Source organism: Pteropus vampyrus, unplaced genomic scaffold (assembly GCF_000151845.1).
Source record: "Pteropus vampyrus isolate Shadow unplaced genomic scaffold, Pvam_2.0 Scaffold950, whole genome shotgun sequence".
In the NCBI taxonomy this organism is placed as follows: Eukaryota; Metazoa; Chordata; class Mammalia; order Chiroptera; family Pteropodidae; genus Pteropus; species Pteropus vampyrus.
In genome coordinates, this window is record NW_011889731.1 from 33,853 (window position 1) to 39,592 (window position 5,740).

A 5,740-nucleotide genomic window follows, 5' to 3' on the forward strand; every position below is an offset into this window, starting at 1 on the left:
CTGCACTCAGAACGTCTTCTCCTAAGACCTACTCTTCCACTGGTGTATTCCATCCCACCGTAGTAATAGTAGTGACTATTGAGTGCCTACTATATGCATGCATTAGCTCATCAGTCCATTCAACATCACTATATATTTGAGAGTATAATTACATAGATTTTAGGATGTGGGAACTGTTGCTTAGAGAAGTTAGGGCACTAGCTCAAGGTCCTATTGCTATAAGCTGTGAAACTAGCATTTGAACCAGACTTGTGTTCTCTCTCATCTTATCCCTTCTCACCTCTTTCAGAAAAGATTCCTCTAATTAGCCCATTTAATTAACCCCTTTTCTCCCTGCAGCACCCTAGACTGTACCTTGAGATGGAAACTGGTGGGGCTTGTAGAGGTCATGCAACACTGAACACAGAAGATGCTCTAGTGGGCTCAGGTCAAAGTCATTGTCACAGCTCGGGCTAATAGTGTAACTCAGGAGGTTAGCAAATCTTTTCTCTCAGGGGCCAGACAATGTTTTCGGCTTTATGGGCCATGTGGTCTCTGATGCCAACTCCTTAACTCTGCTATTGTAACGTGAAAGCAAACATAGACATAAATGAATGGGCACGGCTGTGTTCCAATAAGACTTTATTTATGAACACTCAAATTTTAACTCCATATAATTTTTGTATGTCACAAAATATTGTTCTTCTTTTGATTCCCCCCTCCCACCCAACTATTTAAAAAGGTAAAAACCATTCTTATGTGAAAGGCACATAAAACCAGAGGCAGGCTGGATTTGGCCCATATGTCGCAGCTTGCTGACCCCTAGTTTAAATCCTCCCTCCTTTTGGGATCTCCATCCAGCTGTGCTTGTGTTAGGCTTTGATCCTTCCTTCCTCTTGCCTGTAAAACCACACAGGTTCAGTTCCCGAGCCTCTGTCTGTCACTCTCTCATTAGGAGCACTCCTCCAATCCTACAGTTTCTCCTGCTGAACCAGAGGAAAAACAGTTGTCTTCTGTCCCTGAAAGAGGCAACCAAAAAAGAAAAAGAAAATGAGACTGACGGACCTGCCATTACTTAGATGACCTGGTGAAGCTAAGCCCCAGGACAGGTTAAAGGAATGTCACCCTAAGGCTATAACAAGGCTTGAGAATGATATGCTTCAAATACATAGACTGAATATCTAAAAAGATATCTCTAGGAAAGATGGAGAAGACATTGGTAAGAATTTTGAGTCCAAGGAAAGAACCCTGGAGCCCAAAATGTGAATGCCTTTCTCATCCAGGAGAACATGACCAGAGGACAAGAGATAGTAGGACAGGTGAAGGACAAGAATGTAACTCAGCCCAGGGCCAGGAGACAGCTTAGATCTAGACCAAGAGAGAAGACTAAATTGCACTAAGAAACAACTGAGAATAATAACTGCTAACATAGTAACCATCTGCTATGTTTCAGGCACTATATGATGGATTCTTTACATGTTACTTTATTTAACCTTTTCAATACTCTGGTAAAACAGGCATTTAAAAAATCTCCCTGCACTTATTTAAAGAAAACAAAAACAAATATTTATGGTGCATCATCTATGTAGCAGACACTATGCTGGATGCTAAAGATAGGTAAGTAAGCAAAAACGCACCTTGTACCTGATTTCACGAGATTGTAGTCAAGCGTAGGAATCAGCAAATTTTTTCAGTAAAGGGACAGATAGTAAATATTTTAGGTTTTATGGGCCATAAATCTCTGCTACAACTACTCCTCTACTGTTGTACAAAAGTAGCCACCGATAAGATAATATGTAAATAAGTGGATGTGGCTGTGTTTGAATAAAGCTTTATTTACAAAATAGTCTGCAGGCCATAACTGGCTATAGTTTGCTGACCCCTGGTCTAGTAGCAGAGATAAACATTAAGCAAATAATTACACAAATAATAATCATGAAGTGCTATCAAATAAAAGTTCCTGGTACTACAAAAGCCTGTAACAGGAGGGATTTTTCCTATTCAGGGAGATCAGAGATTTCCTAGAGGGAGTGGGTATTAGATCTAAATACAGAAGAATCAGTGTGTGCAAAGGCCCTGGGGCAGAAGGAAGCATGTCAAACACAAAATTGAAAGGTTTATATAGTTGGAGCAGAAAGAGTGAGGATCAGTGGATATAAGATGAGGCTGAAAAAGGCAGGTAGAGGCCAGACAATTTAAGATCATGTGACTCTTGTTAGGGAATTAGGTCTCTATTTAAATATAGAAACGAGTAGTTAAGTAACATGCTCAAGGCTGTATAGTTAGTAAAAAATGGAGCTAGAAACCTAATCTGTTTACTTCCAGACCCAACTTCTGTATTTTCTTTGTTCGCTTTGGTTTTATGTTTGCTTAATATCTTTACAAATTCCCCTTTATGAAACTGCAAAATCTCTCAACCAAATTAAAAGGGAATTTTGTCTACACCTAGGCTAGGAGGCTAGCAAGGCCTTGACATGAGCTAAAAACCAAGGTAAACCCATTAGAGAAGTCGTGGTTATAGAGAAAGAAGTACAAGCATTGGGAAGGACAAGCATACTCTCTAGTCTCTTTTCATCTCCGATGTCCTCTTTTATGGAGCTTTACTGTTCTTTATACTCTGTCAAATAACAGTCTTCGGAATATTGCTAAACTCCTTAAACCCCCTCTGATGTTCCTTCCTGATCTAGCCCTTGTCTATCCCCCTCAAGCTCTGTCATCACCACCTCATTTGCCACTCTCCTCTTTGAGAAAACTGGATGATTTGCTATTTCATAAAACTCCACATTCTTTCTTCAATTCCATACAGTTCCTTCCGCTAGAGGAACCCACGCCTAGCCCTTCCCCTTTGTCTGGACACCTTCCCTCCTTTAAGAATCAACTCAAGAATTACTCCTTAGGCCTCCAGTTCTATAGGAAGCCTTCCAGGCTTCTTCCCCACCTACTTCATGAACACTACATTCCTCCTCTGTACTCACACAGTTCCCTGCGTTAACGGCTATCCTCCTAACTACTGTTCGTGGTCAGGCTCCCCCACTGGACTCTAAGCATGTGAGCTCAGTGACAGCAAAGAACTTTCTGATAGGCATTTAGCATTTTCTATGTAGAGGTTAACTTGACTCTACTTTCCATATGGAGGTTAACTTGTTTACCTGATTGTTAATCCTCTTGTTCCCACCTCTTAATTATCCTCATAATTCTCCATTAGAGTTCCTAGAATCAGCAGTTCTCAAAGTGGGGTCCCTGGTCCAACAGCATCAGCATCACCCGGAAACTTGCTGGAAATGCAAATTCTCAAGCCTTCTTCCACCTCTGTAATCAGAAACCCTAGGGGGTGGAGTCCAGCAATCTGTGTTTTTCATAAGCTCTCTGGTGATTCCGATGTGCATTGAAGTTTTATAGAAAGTTACGGCTTATTAAACTGTTGATTCCCTGAGAAGGTACTCGGTTATTTTCAATCTGGAAAAGAAAAAGAGTAATTGAGCAAACGACAAAACTTTTATTAGGCTGGATCTTTAGAAAAGGAATTTTCTGACTTGAAATTTCAAATATGTGACTAGTTTAGAGAAGTTTAAAAAACAAGCCTGGTTCTCCTCTATCTGGCTCAGTCTGGCTTGGTTGGTCTTGCTGAAGGGCAGGGATTTGGACAAGATAACCTCACCAGGTGCTTTCCAGGCTTCAGGTTCTCTGCTTCTAGTGTATGTATTCTATGCACTAGGAAAGAAATACAAGTGAGGGAGCAGGGCATTATTGCTAGGGGACTTTGGGCTTTCAACCCACAAGGAAGTATATGCTTTTTTTCCCCTCCTAAGGCAAGTCTTTGCCAGACTATACTAATAAAAGAGATGACCAGGACCTTTTGAGAAAGGTAATTGTTTGTTTTTAGGTCATAAAAATGAATCCCTGCTTTGTTTTCAAAGGAACATGCTCTTTGTGCAATCTCTACAAAACGAATGACAAGTAGGTGAGGTCCAAGATTGGAAAGATAAAAACTTCATTTGTTGATTCTTGGCCTAGAGATGAAACAATGGGACAAAGGAGTGGCTTGTTGGTATAAGTTCTATAAAACACAATAATATTCGTCATGTAAACAGAAGAAAATAGGAGAGGCTTAATGAGATAAATTACACCAAGTCACCACATTAGGGATTAAAATATTCTGATAAAGCAAACACTAAAAGGTCCAAAAGAAAGGATAAAGGAAAGAGTGATAACTTCAGATTTAGAAAACAATGGCTCCTTCTATCTAGGGTGCTGTCTGACAAGAAGAGCTTTCAGAGGCTGACTAAGCTGACTGTGCGTGCCCATTAAAATCCCACTTTTCATCGAAAAAATAAAAAACCTATCACCCTATACTAAAACCGAGGGCAGACAAAGCCAACACATTCTTTTCTTCCCTATTCTTTTTTTTCCCCTTTACATTTGCAAAGCAATCCACTTTGCAATATAAGTCTGTGAAGGGAATAAAAGAGTTCACAAGTTTCTAACTCTATTCGCATTCTCTAGATTTGCTGGCCTGACTTCCAAAGTGTGAATCGGCAGCTGTTCTCGGGCTCAGGGGAAAACAGCCAACTTATTGATGTTTAAGATTGCCCACGTACCTGTGTGAACGGCAACTTTTTCATAACCGTTTTTATAAGAACATTGAACAACTGAAGTATATAGTGCTCACATTTGTGCTATTTAAACTAATAATGTTGCTAGGTCAATATTATATATTTGTATAGTTGCCTTTATTAAAGTATACATCTATAACTATAAAGAAATACAACTTTTTCACAACTTAGAATGGGTAAACTCTCACTAGCTCACGCGTCCATAAACTTCGTCAATGGTGATGAGAACAAAGCTGCAAAAAGCCAGGGAGCATTTAAGAAACAGTGGAATAATAATAGAAAATAATAAAAATAACCAGGCTACTAGACCCACCTTCAGGTCAAGAAGTGACAATACTACTGCTAGAGAGGACTCCCTTTGTGCTTTTCAGGAACATCCTTCCTGACTGTCAACTGAGCCTAGGTGTTTTCAAATTGTGAATGATAGGGTGCACAGAAGCCTATTTCTTTCGGTACTGGAAAGAAAAAATGCCAATATTAACATTCTCCACGCACAACCAACACCATCCCCGCCACCTTTCCCAAAAACATCTACACTCAACCCAAAAGGATGATGGAAATGAGAATGCTTCATTCCTAGAAAAGAATTTCCCAATTCTAGCCCAGTGTAATTGTGGACCTTCCAGTCCGTACCGGTTCTAATGCCTGCTAATGTATTATGTGAATACACCCCATTGAAAAAGTGGGGTATATTTCCAAGGATTTATTTGAAGACATTGGATAACAGCTGACAGACTGCAAATTTTAAAGATGCTTCCCATTTGACGTGGAAGGAATTGCTATTGAGTGAAATTTAAGAGCAACTAAGTACCGCCTTTTCCTTGTTCATTATTCCTTCCTTTTCTCCCCTCCTCCAACTCTGCTCACTGCTCTGTTCACAACATAAAGATAGGCTTTGTTCTATCTTCCCCAAAAGAACTTTTCCTTAAATGGTTGCAGTGGGGGAGGGGAGTAATTGTGATGTAAAAGCCGGTAGAATTTGGTCTATGTATAAAGCAGCTAAGCATGTTATATTTTATGATTATGAGGTTTTTTTTGTTTATTTTAAGCCTAATCTGAGTAGCCAAGATTGTTTACTTGATGGTCTAATTTTTCCTTACTGGAAAAAGCCAAATCTAGAGAGAAAAATTTCTTCTTTCTCTCTCACT

General features: G+C 39.7%; 1 long non-coding RNA gene across 1 annotated transcript; it reads right to left on the minus strand.

Annotated features, from left to right (window-relative positions):
- Positions 1 to 640: 640 nt before the first annotated feature.
- LOC105309938 lies at positions 641 to 4,959 on the minus strand. Its single transcript, XR_002778403.1, has 3 exons — positions 4,906 to 4,959; positions 3,129 to 3,435; positions 641 to 998 (listed from the first exon to the last, which is right to left on the minus strand). It is a non-coding gene; the product is annotated as an uncharacterized LOC105309938 (long non-coding RNA).
- Positions 4,960 to 5,740: the final 781 nt, after the last annotated feature.